Source organism: Ammospiza nelsoni, chromosome 1 (assembly GCF_027579445.1).
Source record: "Ammospiza nelsoni isolate bAmmNel1 chromosome 1, bAmmNel1.pri, whole genome shotgun sequence".
Classification (NCBI taxonomy): Eukaryota; Metazoa; Chordata; class Aves; order Passeriformes; family Passerellidae; genus Ammospiza; species Ammospiza nelsoni.
Genome location: NC_080633.1, coordinates 124,420,366 through 124,434,808, shown reverse-complemented (window position 1 = coordinate 124,434,808; position 14,443 = coordinate 124,420,366).

Here is a 14,443-nt window from a genome sequence, read left to right as displayed (position 1 = left end):
CTTAATTGTGGTTGTTAACAGCCAGTATTATAATGACAGCCTGACAATCTCTGTCTAGCCTATTGTATGTTTATTTCTGAATCCAAGAACCACTGAATAACATTTTTGGTTTAACTTGAACTTCATAGAATATAGTTTAAATGTCAATGTAATGAGAGTTGGGCAGATAACTCTAACTTATGAGTTATTCCTTACATGTCTCCAGGTGTCAGCTGTTTGTCTTGGAAGACTGAATGTCCATAATTACATGGAGTTATGGCATAATACATTAGAATAAAATAAACAGATGGTTTGAATGAGAATAAAAAAAGTACTGCGTTAGATCCATAACCAGGAATGCTAAGCATCCAAGTAAATTTCAGTGTACTAACTGTAGTTTATAGAGTAAGAAAATCATAGAGTCTTTAAACAAAATAATGCTTTGATTTTCTTTTCCAAAAATATATTCAGTTTTTTAAAATGTACATATATATATATATATATATGCAGATGTATATGTGTTCATGTGCATGTATATGTAATGCATTTAATGCAGGAAGATGGCAACATGGTCTATATTTTAGCTTGAAAAAACATGTCAACTGTTATCCTCTGTCTTCATTTATTATAGTTCTTCCTGAGCTAAAAAGAACTAAATTCAAGGTGATGTTTTTTTTCTTCCCTTCAGATGCTCTCACCAAACACACAGCTCTCGTACAGATCAACAAACTAGGAAAAAAAATCACAGTAAAAGCAGAAAATTTAATTTCAGGAAAAAAACCCCTGACATCTGAAACAGTAAGCATTAGACATATTTAGATGATTTGATAAAATTGTTTTTGATAAGGAGTTTCAGGCATTTTAAAAGTGATTTGAGCTTCAAAGCTCTTTTTTCACTCTTCACCTGTTTTTTTAAAAGAAAATGAACAGAAAAAACCCCACCCAAACCCAAAAAAATACCAAACCCCACAACCCTAGTCCAAGTCCAATTAAATGTAATCAAAGTAGCATGTGAAAGAGATTAAAAGATGAAAAATATTGAAATTCTAAATGTTACAGCTCTCAAAATAGCTAACTAAATATATATATATATTTTACTATTTCCTCTGTTGTCCATCTACGTACTGCTCTTCTGTTATCAAAACTTCCTGTATATTTGAGTTTGAAGGAAAAAGTTTGTGGTTTCAGAATAGTGCTCTCAGTGAGTTGATTTGGCTTTTATTGCTGACTGTGAAATCTTGCATAAATCACTGACAGCAAAACCTTCCTTGCTTTATTTTTTTGGGCAGTCAGGCCTATTAAAACCCCTTGATGACATTCTGGCTGCACTGAACTCAGCGGCAAGACTCCAATTAATTCTATGGGAACGAGAACTTTCTGATAGGATTCTAAGCTGTTATATATTGGGTAGTGTTCCTGCCTATGGGAGGCCATTGAAATGAAATAATCTTTAAGCTCCCTTCCAAACCAAAGCATTCCATGATTCAGTGATATAGCTAAATAAGCAGATAAACATAGTCCCATCTTGCTCCTCAAGATGAAGTTTATTATTCACATTGATGGTATTAGCACACAAGGAAAGTGACAACTTCATCACAGGCTACAGGTTTCAGGAAGAGAAAGAGCCTGATGCTTTTTAGCACCTTGACATCTCCTAGGCTCCCCTTCAAACAGTCTTGATGATTCAGGCACCTGCAGGGAAGGGACAAATTTTGTTATACAAAGAACAGATGTTTGGATTTTCGCTCTTCTACAGTAATGTGAGATTCTTACCTCTTGAATGAATTCAGCACTTTTATGAAAACCTTGACACTTTCACTTTTAATTTTTTTCCCAGTCTTATTCAATTTGTTTATCAACTTTTTGGATCTAGGGATAGAATGCCCCCTTGACAAGTTTGATGATGATATGAGACTGGGGCAGTGTCTGACACACCTGAAGGCTGTGCTGACATTCAGCAGGACATTGACACCCTGGAGAATTGGGCAGAAGGAAACTGAGTGAGGCTCAGCAAGGGCAGGTGTTTGGTGCAGCACCAGGAGAGGAATGGCCCCAGGAGCCAGCACAGGCTGGGGGCTCACCTACCCGAGAGCAGCTCTGGGCAGAAGGGCCTGAGAGGCTTGGATGACAAGTTGGCCATGAGCTGCCAGTGAATCCTTGTGGCCAGGAGGGCCAGTGGGATCCTGGGCTGCCTCAGGAAGAGTGTGGCCAGCAGGCCAAGGGAGGTGACCTGCCCAGCCCTAAGGAGGCCACATCTGGAGTGCTGTGGCCACTTCTGGGCTCCTCAGTACGAGGAAGACAAGGAGCTGCTGGAGAGGGTCTGGCAGAGACCACAAGGGTGATGAGGGGTCTGGAGCTTCTCTTATGAGGCGAGACCGTGGGAGCTGAGAGTGGATCTCCCAATTGGAAATAAATACCTCCAAGGCAGGTGCCAAGAGTATGGTGTCAGATTCTTTTAATTGGTACCCAGAGACAGAACAAGGAGTAATGGCCATAAACTAAACCACAACAAGTTTCACTTCAACATGAGGATGAACTTTACATTGAATTTGGCAGAGTAGTGGAACAGGCTGTCCAGGAAAGTTGTAGAATCTCCTTCTCTGGAGACATTCAAAACCCACCTGGATTTGTTCCTGTGTCACCTCCTCCTGATGACCCTGTGCTGGCAGGAAGCTTGAACTAGATGAACTCTAGAGGTCCCTTCCAACCCTAAGAATTCTGTGATTCTGTTATTTTTTACCTATTGCTTTTTTCCCCTGCTCTTTCTCAATTAATTATATTCTTTAATTCAGGGAGAGTTTGGGGTGGGTCAAAAAAGGCCCTTTTATTCAACAATAATTGCTATGATTTTGCCTCAAGTGTACAAATCACATTGAAGTCACTGGTCTGGCTGTGATTTCAGTGGGTTTTGGATTAGTTGCATATCAACTTAAGGAGCTGTTGGCAGAAATAGCTCAGCAGTAAACAGGGAAAGAGAATAAGTTATGGTACTCTCCTACAATGTAGGTTCAAATTATGGAATAGTTCTGACTATTGGCTAAATAGGGAGAATGATGTCAAATACAATAATTCAAAACCGCTACTGAACTAATGAGTGAAGTTGTATAAGACATGAAATCCGTTTTTGCAGAAGGACTGGAGAAGGATGAAAAATCAGGAGATGATGGTTACTGAAGCACAGGTAGAAGAGCAGGGGACCTGATGTGTTGAACATTTACCTGTGTTCATATTTGCTCATTAGGAACTCTTGCTACAGTTTTGCAATAGTCAAAAGACCTATTTAGAAATTAATAAAGCCCAGGAAGAATATTTGACTGTAGTAAGGTTGGTAACACATAAATATTTTGTATGTTTTCCTACACCTATATTCACAGAAACAAGAGCAAAACTAGATGTACAGTTTACTGTGAAATACTAATGTTAATATTAAAAAATCTACAAAGGCTTTGGTAGATTTTACCAATCAGGTGCTGGAAGTTATGGTAGTATTACCAAGTTCACAGAAACAACACTGGCTTGTACCCCCGAAAATTGGTGTATTATTAGAACTTAACCATTAGAAGAAGATTTTTATTTTTCATACATATTCACTGTCTTTTCACCAACCCTCACAATTGTTCTTCCTCTGATGAGAAGATCTGAGAGAAAAAGTCGTGGAGAATTCTGAGATTTTACAGCTTAAAAAAGTAGTGGAGAAATGACTCAATATATTTAAAATGTTTCCCCAGCTACAAGGGTCACAAAATCCTCAGAATTCTGTCAGATATATGGTCTCACTGTCTGTGTTGAACTTCTAGGTTTAGTTATTTCTTTGGAGGAAGCTCATGGATTTGACTTTCCCTCAAGATTTTCTCACATGTGGTTCTGTGTTTTCTTTTTTTCCTCTTTCACAGTCTTAAGCTTTTCATTGTATAATAGTCTCCTTTCTGACCCAAATAAACTGAAATGAATGAACAAAGGCAGTTCTGGAAAAAAACCCACATTTATTATAAAGGTGGTCACTGGATATAGGCCTTTTGGTCTCCCTGTGCTAATGGTGTTGATGGTGTTTTCAAGCTGTCTATCAAACTGGTTTAAATCTTTTAACATGCTATTTCTCACTCTCAGTCCCCCACTATTTCTCCTAGTTGTCATTCAAATTGTTCCACTAAGAGAACAAATAAATGCATGCCATGAAAACTAGCAAGATGATATAATGAATGAGTTACAATAAATGCCCCCAGCATAAAACAATTATGTACCTGCTATTGTCAAAAACATTCAACATTCCCTTTGTTGAAAAGGAAACAGCTATAAATTATTCACTGGGGCACTGTAACTCTTTTCTTTTTTTCTTTCTTTTTTTTTTTGGTTCCTCCAATTAATTCTTCCCTGAACATCCCTGGGTATTTAGCTGAGGGTAGAAATTTACATGCAGAGAATTTTAGCTGCTTCTTGGGATTGTCAAACTGAGTGTCCAAATTAAAAATAATAATAATAATAATAATAATAATATTACCATATTTTACTGTGTATAGTCAGAGCTTGGCTACAAAAACGGTGTCATTCAATATCAGTATAGGTTATATTTGTCTAGGAGTAAATATAAGTGGTCTTTTAACTGAGAGCATCTCTCTTTCCTCAGCCTGCATTGCTTTCAAGTCTCATTTTCATTTCTGAATTTGCTTCTTCCTGTAATATGTACCCCAACATCATGCTATCTTTATTTCCTTAATGATATTTTTGTGGTTTTTCAAAAGGTATAGATTTCCCGTGGATTTCAAGAAACAATGCTTTTAAAGAGACTTACTAAATGTGCAGGTTGCACAGTTGTGAAAACAAAAAAAGAACTGTTTTTATATATACCATATTTACACCACCCAAAGTAAGAAGCTTTCTGACACACTGCCTTCATGCACTAAGCTCCAGAGTTATGTCAAAATTCAAGGCTGATCTTCTGACCTCCCTCAAGAAGCTGTGGGATGAGGTCCAAATGGGGTGCTTGTCCCATTTTATTTCCAAGCACATAGAATATCTCAGCAGGGCATCTGAAATAATTAAAAAAGGAATAAATATTTTATTCAGGGATGAAGTGGGCTCATTTTATTGTTAGCAGTATTTAATTTTGTTCTGAAGCTGGGCCAATCAAATGCTTATATTTTGCATGGCACTAAAACATGGCATCAGGAAGGTCTCTAGATTTCCTCTAGTGTTGAAGGTCTCATCCTTGTGCTTTGTGCCTGTACTTAATAACTTGTGAGGCAGAAACAGCGATACCCAGCTGAATTTGCAGAATTTTAACTTTTTGGGTGTGAAAGGAATGTCTCCAAGGTGGTCCATGCAACCTGACACAGGCTGTGGGTGCCCTGCCCACCTCTCCCAGCCGAGGGAGGTTTGTCTGCCAGGTCTGGTGTATGCAACAGTGGATTTTACAGTGCAGCTGTAATTGTTAGACTGGGCTGTCTGTGGTATCCCAGGGCTTAAATGAGGAATGGCCTAGGTTAAATGCATCTGGAATGCAGGAACCACACCATTTAGCTAAGAGCACTGTAGTGGCAGACAAAAACTGTAATTACTTCCCATCAGAGTGCAGTGTTCAGTCATGCTCTTCTGGTTCACAATCAGCATCTGAAGATGATGTTAGAGGCACTGGATATGGAAAAGAGACCCTAGAGTCACTATGAGAAAACAATCCAAAATCCAAGAAGGAGAAACACACAGCGGTAATGATTTTGGTTTTCCTTTGGTTTTAAGAGAATTACACCTTCTCTATTTTTTGAAATAACTTGTTTATTTGCTATATATTGGTTAGGTGTTTGCTGGTTTGGTGAATCAGCGTCGCTAAGCATTCACTAAAAGTAAATGCCGTCCTTTGAATTACCAAAATACTTAATAATTGAAGGAATTTTGTCCATTAAAAAGTGCAGCTTAACAAAGAATATTTTGTTTAACGAGATTTGTATCCAAAGCAAAGGAAATGAAAAGTTAAATTGAAAATCAGCCTACGTCTTCTGTTGCAAATGATGTCTACGTCCCCTAGTGAAATGATCCTGAAAAATCAAAATGTTAGAAAATGAGAAAATATATTGTTGATTCTTCCCCCTCTTCAAGCATATTTGACTTCACATCTGAGTGTTTAACCTCACATATTTCAGCAAATAAAGTAATACATGAAAATCTTTGATTTAGTCCTACTCACTAATACTGCTAGCCACCAAAATACAATTACAATTACAGTAACAATTACTGTACTTAAAATTTGGGAAAAATAATTTGAATACAATTATGTGTATGCATATTTTTTGATGAATACTAAAATAAGTGGTTTTAAGGAAGACCACGAGGTATTTGAAAAGTCAAGTAGTTTAATGCATTGTCCTAAACACGAAATGCATTTTGGGAGTTCATTTTAAACACTTATCAATCAATTTATCAGAAAATTAACATGGCACAAACAAACAGATGTACTTCTCATGCACCTAGACTAAAGTATGGCTTTAAAAAAAATCAACATTTACAGAAAAGAAATACTGCTAGACTTCTATTTGCTGGAGCCTGTATTCAGTGTTTTAAAAAGTAGATACTTTAGGCAGAAAGTGGATTAATCAAATTCACTTTCTAAGACACTTCTGGGATTGCTCACTAGTTATGCACAGCCTAACAAGAAAATTAAAATTAGAACAGGGGTATGTTTCCACAGACATTTGTGGGATTGAGCTGAATATTTTGTGCATGCAAGACAGCTCTGGCAGCTTTACATGCATTAATTCGAAAGCTGGTGCCCTATTTAGTCATGTGTTGGCTCCTTGGCCCTTGGCTTCTTTATTTCTTCATAAGGATGCCTACATGTGAGCTTTGTAACCATTAAATGTAATTAATAGCAGAACATTGCTAGAAAGTCAGACATAATTGATTTCTTATTTTTTTCTGTGCTAAAGATCAAGGGGCTATATCCTTCTTCCGCCATTATGCATGCAGAGCTATAGGAGAATGGACCCTCTGGGACAAGTCTAATATCCGGTACGCTGCTGTCTACCTCAGCCTTATTACAAAAAGCTTTCTACTCCAGCCAAGCTGTGAAAAAGCTCACGCTGTAGAGGCTGCAAATTGAGCAACTTTGATTATGCAGTCCCCATCAAGAGTAAGGTTATAAGTTAGCAAATTGAATTCCTGAGAAGAACTATTCATCAAATAAATCTGAATACCGACTGTTTTCAAGGAGATTACAAGCCATTTTGGGACACTAAGAAAAGATGATGTGTTTGATGGAGAGTTTGCTCTTGACTGTATCTTTTACTTGTAAAAATTAGAGATAAGTGAATTTTTTCATGGATATTAAATCAAATGAATTTCAGAAGGACCACAAGTATTTAGGAGCTCAAATGAGTGGACAGTTTGTGTCATAAACATTAGAGATATTTTAACCCATTCAAAAAAGCAAAAATGGAATTTTTTTTTTTTAAACATCAGAAAAAAACCTATTTGCTTTCTTAATCAAAATGAGCTTTTTTGACTTTAGCTTTGAACTGAATGTAAATAAAAAATCATGTGCCTGATTTTAGGGGACTCCCAGGTATGGAAAAATTCTGCTGCAGTCCATAGGTTTATGAGATCCTATTTCAAAATGTTGATTGAAGAGAAAGCTAGTACATTCCAAATGGGGTTTTAAAGAACACATTATAATGACATTAATATATCTTGATCTATTCATAAAAGTTAATATAATTTTTTAAAATCTGCCTGTAACTAAGGAGAAGTCACTCTTCCGTTTGTACTAACTTATATGAAAAAAAAATATTACTTCATGCGTTTTCTCCTAGTCAAAATACAAATTTTTGCATTTTCTAATAAGAGAGAAACACAGATTATGTTGGTCAGCATAAGGATGAAGAAGCAGTGGTAGAAGAAGCCATCCTTTTCCCAGCCTGTATACATTCTTAGCCAGGGCAGAAGGGTATTTCTTATAGAAAAGGAATTGCATGGAACATATAACCCAGACCAGATCTATGATCTGTGGGGAAAAGAAGTTCACAGTATTTCTATGTTCATCCTACACTGCCATGAAGAATAGATATTATTTTAGTGAACTCCTCACCAGCAGCTACCAGAAAGGAAGATGAATTAAGATATTAGGTGGATGATGACACTTTAGACAACTCTTGAAATACAATAAAGAATCAACAAAGCGTTAAGATAAACTAAAGAGCTTTTCCAATTGATAGAAGAGGCTAAACTCTTGCTTTGTCAAGGAGAGTAGTTTTATGTAAGATGACATAAACCTCCTGTTTTCAGGTGTTTTATTTTATAAAGACAAATTTTAGTTCCTGTGTGTACTGAGACCCATGTGAGTCATTTTCTGAAACAAGTGTGACAATGCCTTATTGTGACCACCACACACTATAGGAAGGGTTCATTGGAAGGACTTGGGCTGTAAAAGTAATGGTTAGAATCCAAAAGCATGTAGATGCTCTAACACAGAGAATTATAACACCTCTGTGTTGGCCTTGTTCTATTACATGTCACCCTTTGCAAAATGTGTGGAAGATCAAGTGATGTAACAGGCAATGTGTTGAAAAAAGCACCAAATTGAAAGCAAACCAAAGGAGGAGACACCTAAAATTTGTTTGCAGGAAAACACTGAGAATTTTGTTTTCTGTGGGTCTTTCCATTTTTCCTGAGCACTGACTTCCAGTACCCTTTGGGATAAGAGTCCATCATTCCTCAGCAGTTCCTAAAGACTGGAGTATTCCTTTCTCTGTTCAATGCATGTATTCCACTCCACGGGACAAAGTACCAAGAAAAGCCTCTTCAGAATACCCACCTGCTGTTAGAGGCAGTAGGTCTTCAGAAACTCACAAAATTCCATTTTCAAGGGTAGCAGTCTTCATCTTTATTTGATGTTTACTGCCTTTGTGTATTCAGACAGAATGACAGAAGTCAGAAGACAGAAATCATATTTCCCTTCACTCCTTATTCCAGTGGGCCAAAACAGATTTCTTTTTTTTTCTTTATTTTTTTTCCCATATAAGAAAGAGCTATACTGACCACTATAATGCATTTTCAGTGCTCCTTTTTCAGTTGTAATTGACCTTTTAAAACAGCAATGTCCTAAACTGTAATCAGGATTGTGGAGAGGATGAATAAGAAAAAGACCTATAGAACAAGAATACAAAACTTAGGAAGGGAGGTTTCCCACACAGCTTTACTGCAATTTTATGATTTTCTTCTCTGGACAGACTTTTAAGCTTACACATCCATGAGAGACAACTCCTCTCTGACACTGAGATAGGCTTTTTGCAAGCACTTTAGCCACTCTCTAAAAGTTCATTAAACTGGTAATTGAATCCAATTCATAACATAAAAAGCCTCTGTTTTCACTTCTATTTCAGTGTGAATAGAACTCTAGCTTTTCCTGCTTCCAGATTATAAATTGCCTAGTCACTGAAGCATCAGAGAGGCAACAGGGAGGATACAGTTCTTCATTTTGTCCCATAGACTGTGCTGGAAGGAGCGCTGGCTTCAGATCCTAAAATCTTTTAACTTCCCGTGGAGAGGAAAGTGCAGAAAGAACATCAAGGCAAGCGATTCCTGAAGCAATTTAGCTCTTTATTTATCAAAATGTTGAAATAATAGAGTACATTGTGCAGAAGGGCCTTAATTGACATACAGAGGCATTATATCTCAGTGCCACAACTCAGTCTCACCCTCCAATACAGGCTGATGTGCTTTGTTTTTGTGTTTTTTATGTTGTGAGCTTTCTGCCTTATCATCTGGTATTGAAATATCACTTTGAGAGCAAAAAGGTTTGAAAACAACTTTGTGAGTGAATTAAATGGGACAAATCTGTTGAATGTTCAAATTTGTTGAAGTTTTATTCAGCAGTGAATATCTTATGAACAATTTCAATGGCCCTGCATGTTATCACTTAATATTTTTGGTAAGTATCTATGGATTTTATAGAATTCTTTGCTAATATATTATTGGTGTGTTGATGAATTTCTGTTTTATTATTTATTTGCACAAAAAAATGTCTTGCATGTAAAATTTTCTCATCTGATTTGGGAAGGCAGCCCATGATCCCAGGATAATTTTTCATATTTTTCTTTTGCCTCATCCTTTCATTGCAGAAAAGGAAAAAACTATGTTGCTATCTCTTGGATGATACATCTTTCTTCATAAATTACATGTAAGAATTATATTCTGTTTTTCTGCTTCGTCTATGCAAGGATTTTGAGCAAAGGCTATTCAAAATAATATAAAAAATGAATACTTAGATATTAGAATTGACCTAATACTTACTTGAATCATTTACTAGGAGAGTGAATGCTGACTATAGCTAGGTATTTTTCCTTGCTTGTGAAAACAAATACTTGCTTCAGTTTCAACTAAAGTAGGCATGAGGCAGAAAAACACTTTACAGGCATAAGAGAGAGTTGTTTATAGGTTTGAGTCTCTTCAACACTGCAGTCCTACTCATAGCATGCATCTCCTCTTGTTTACAGAATTACAGTGCAGCATCAGGACAAGTTGAGAACTAAGATCACACTGTAGTGGTGTTTTTCTTAAAAAAAAAAGCATTTATAAAGAAAACTAATGATAGCAGGGACAAACCAATATGCTACATGTTTCAGTACATTACACAAAAAAAGGGATAGCAAACACAGAGCATTTTTGTATGAAACTCGCATGTTTTAACAGGCATAATGTGACAATTGATGAATCTTAGCCATCAGTGGCGATTTGGTATGAAAGATCCAACCGGAGATGTTGATGTTGAGAAATTGAGAAAATAAGATCTAACCTGTAATCTCTTTCCCTTTAGTGGCTGCAGAGTTATGCATGGAGTACCAGTTTTGTCACATTAAAACGCATCTATGTTCCAAATATTTTTGAGACTAATCTCGAGGTCTCTCTTATAATGTCTCAAAATATTCCCAGACATCATTTTCAGGATGAGAATAATAAACAGTATCTGCACTGGCAGGGATACCCTCTAGAGGAGTGAGAAGCATGCCTTCCTGATAATCACTGTACAGTGTGTAAGTGTAGCAATAGGTGAGAAATGTTCAAAAAGCCCAACAAAACAAACCAAAATGTAGCTTTTCATTTCCCTTAGACATTCCACACTAAAATTACCTGCACTCTGAAAACAAACACATACACTGTTGATTCGAGCTCAAATTTACATCCAGGTAGGTCTGCAGCTGTTGAAAATAGTTTCCTGTTCCTACAAGAGAAAATATTTCTATACCAAGGAAAACATGTTTCTATTAGAGAAAGCAAAAGACACTGTATTCCATTATGGATAATTAACAAAATATTTATTTTTAAAAATTGATGGTAATTTACATATCTATTCACATTTAAATGGCTAATTTTAAAAAATGCACTAAATCATTTTATATGAAGGAGTTGTGATCTATTATACAAGAAGACTTACACTGCTGCAATTTGTTGGTATGCACATGAAGGTGACAGAGTTAGATCAAAAATAAAAGCTGCAATTAAACCAAGGAAAAGTAATCATTAGAGATAGTGTTGCAATATTGTAATAACAATGCAGGAAATCTCAATGAGAATCTTTGCATAATGACAGATGACTTTATTTTTAAATTAAATGAAACTTGAAAAACACTGTGGTCCTCCCTGCTCATTCTCATACTCACATGCTCACAAACACCAAGATGCGGGTGTATCCAGGTCATCTGTCTAAGAGAAAATGGGAGGTGAGACATCTCTTTTCCCCACCTTTTTGTGGGTCCTCCTTTTGAAGTTTTTGGATTCTTCTTAGGTTAATAACCACACACTTTCCTTGGATGGGACTTTTTAAAACCACAATAATTTGTGGTATAATAATTTGACCACAACAACTCTCTTCACCTCACCCCACCTCTGTGAGCCTCACGATTCAATAATTGTCTTTTGTGTCTCTACCTGAATGCCCTGTGAAGTCCAGCCTAAATGTGTGATAGGATTTTAATGATCTGCTAGTGCATATGCATCTGTACTTGCTCTTCAGATAGCTTTTTCCTGTCTTTATGTTCCTGGTGTTTCCACAGCTGGAATGGAAACCAATGGCTGTGTTTTCTCAGCCATTGTCCATTCCTACTGATTTTAACATTTCTGTTAAAATTCTCTGCATAATTAAACTGTAACTCTAACACATTTATCGTCTCCCCTTTCTGATGTATGAACTCCATGAATTCAAGTTCATGTAACTGTTAGATTGTTTTCATTTTTATTTTCTTTTATAGTGTCACTACAGTGTGAAATTAATGTTTCCCATATCGCTCAGCATCTTAAGTCTTGTTTACACTTGGGAAAGTTTTGGGAAAAAAACAGTCTCTCTATTGATGACACCAATTCAACTGAACAAATGCTGGCAGCCCTGACAAAAGTCTTAGACAGCTCACTGACTGCCAGAATCATTTCAGTCCTGCCTTAGTTAGGCTTGCTCCCAGCTGGGAGACCCGGCACAGTGTTGAAAAGGGTGTTATTGTCTAGATCAGAGCTCTCTACTCTGCTAGATTTAATTGCTGCAAGATGTCCTTTTTAGATAGGTGTCTTCAAAGTTGTTGCCAGACTAGGGATAGACAGTGATGGGTCTGAGACAATTTGAATAGTTTGGGCAACATAAGAAAAAAATCCTGAGCTTGTCCGAGTTTTTGAAAATCTCGGGGATAGGCATACACTCTGAAATGGAACATGATAATTTTCTATCCTGCCTTTTTTCTTGACAGTATGTTCACCTTTGAAGGAGTCCATTAAGATTTCATGTTAAAGGTGATGGCATATTTCCTATTCAGACTATTATGTACACTAGGAACGCAAGGCTTACATTCAGGCAGGGTACAAATCACCTCAGAAATAACTACACTATCTCTTGGAAGCAGTTTAGCTAAACTGTTCTCTGAACTTGCTATTATAACTTGTTTCTTATCCCCACTTTCCTCAGCTTATTACCCAGGACTGGATTCTCCTATGCTTGGTTTGTCACTGGGCTCCTTACTCTTCATTCATCTCAATTCCTCCATCCACTCAAGTTCCCACCAGAAGTTCCTGTCACCCTGCAAAAACCCCAAACTTCTACTTACTACTCACCTTTTCTCTGTCCCAAAACAGATGAGATGGAAAAGGAACAGCATGCTTTCAAGGAGCCATCCATATGTCATCCTTTCCATAAATAAAGGATCAATTCTTTCCAGTATGAATGATTCTGTAAACATGGAAAACAGATGACCTGAAGCTTTTTTGACTTTTTTAGGATGCAATTACAAAAGCACTTGCCTATTTTTTATTTCTGTTCTTGCATTTGTGTGTCATGGCTCCCTGGGTTGGTATGACATAGCAACACGTTTCATAGCCATTAGATGAAAGTCAGAACTTGCAAGACTCACAGGAAAGTTTTCATTCTGATGTTTGCAGAGAGTATCCAAGTTTTCCAGTTGGTTGAGGTTTCCTAATTGCTGTCCTTTTTATGGTGTGGATCCGGTTTCAACATCATTGACCATGCCAAGAAATCTGAAATTCCACCATTTGTGTCCTATAGACTTTTATTGTCTGTCCTTATATTGGACGATGTAAGTAGACTTGTCATAATAAAAGTAACTATAAAAATTCTTTCATCTGCTTTAAAGTTCACTTTCCTAAACTAAAATAATAGATAGAACATTTTTATTTCCAGCAGCTAGAACTAATGAGTGTAATTTACCAAGGTTTTCCATGAATGGTAGATGTAGTCAAGTGGATTTGTATTCTATGTACACATACTTTGACCATACTTGTCTCAGTCTTTACTTGTGTCCTGCATGATCTCAGTTCTCTTTTCTGATGAGAACTTCCAGTTTTCTTCCATGTCTCAAACAGTCTATCACAGTAACCTCATCTCCCTGGAATGTTACTGCCTACAAAAGAGAGAGAATTCTGCCAAGTTGATTTTCAACATCTTGTGTTGATGGCCCACTTATGCTGATTGGTCAGAGACAACAGATAACCCTTGAGTTCATACTGCTTATTTAAAATTATTTTCTCATGCTGAGCTCTTTAAGTCTTCTCAAACACAGATATTGTTTTTCACAAATCCTGTAAAAGCTTCAAAACTGGGAAATTTCTAAAGCCCTCTAAAGTCTAGCCAATTGAAACCAGCCAATGATTTGGAAAAAAAATCAGCTTGGGAAATTGACAGGCAGACAAACATCTGAATTGCTGGAATCTGAGAATATAAGGAGATTCTCTGTACTCACCTTTCAGCACAGCTTCTCTTTCCCTCTGTGTGTGAGTGGGAGGATGTAGGGTATGGTTCTACACCAGCTTAAACAAAGACAGCACAAAGAGCAAGATCCAACTGCTCACCATTTGTTCTTGCCATAACCTTGTGCCAGCACTTATGGCCTGGAGTCAAGGAGAGCTGATCCATCTGGGAAGCAATTTTCAGTATCAAAGAAAACAAACAAACAAAAACTGCCTCAAAAAAAACCCCAAAAAA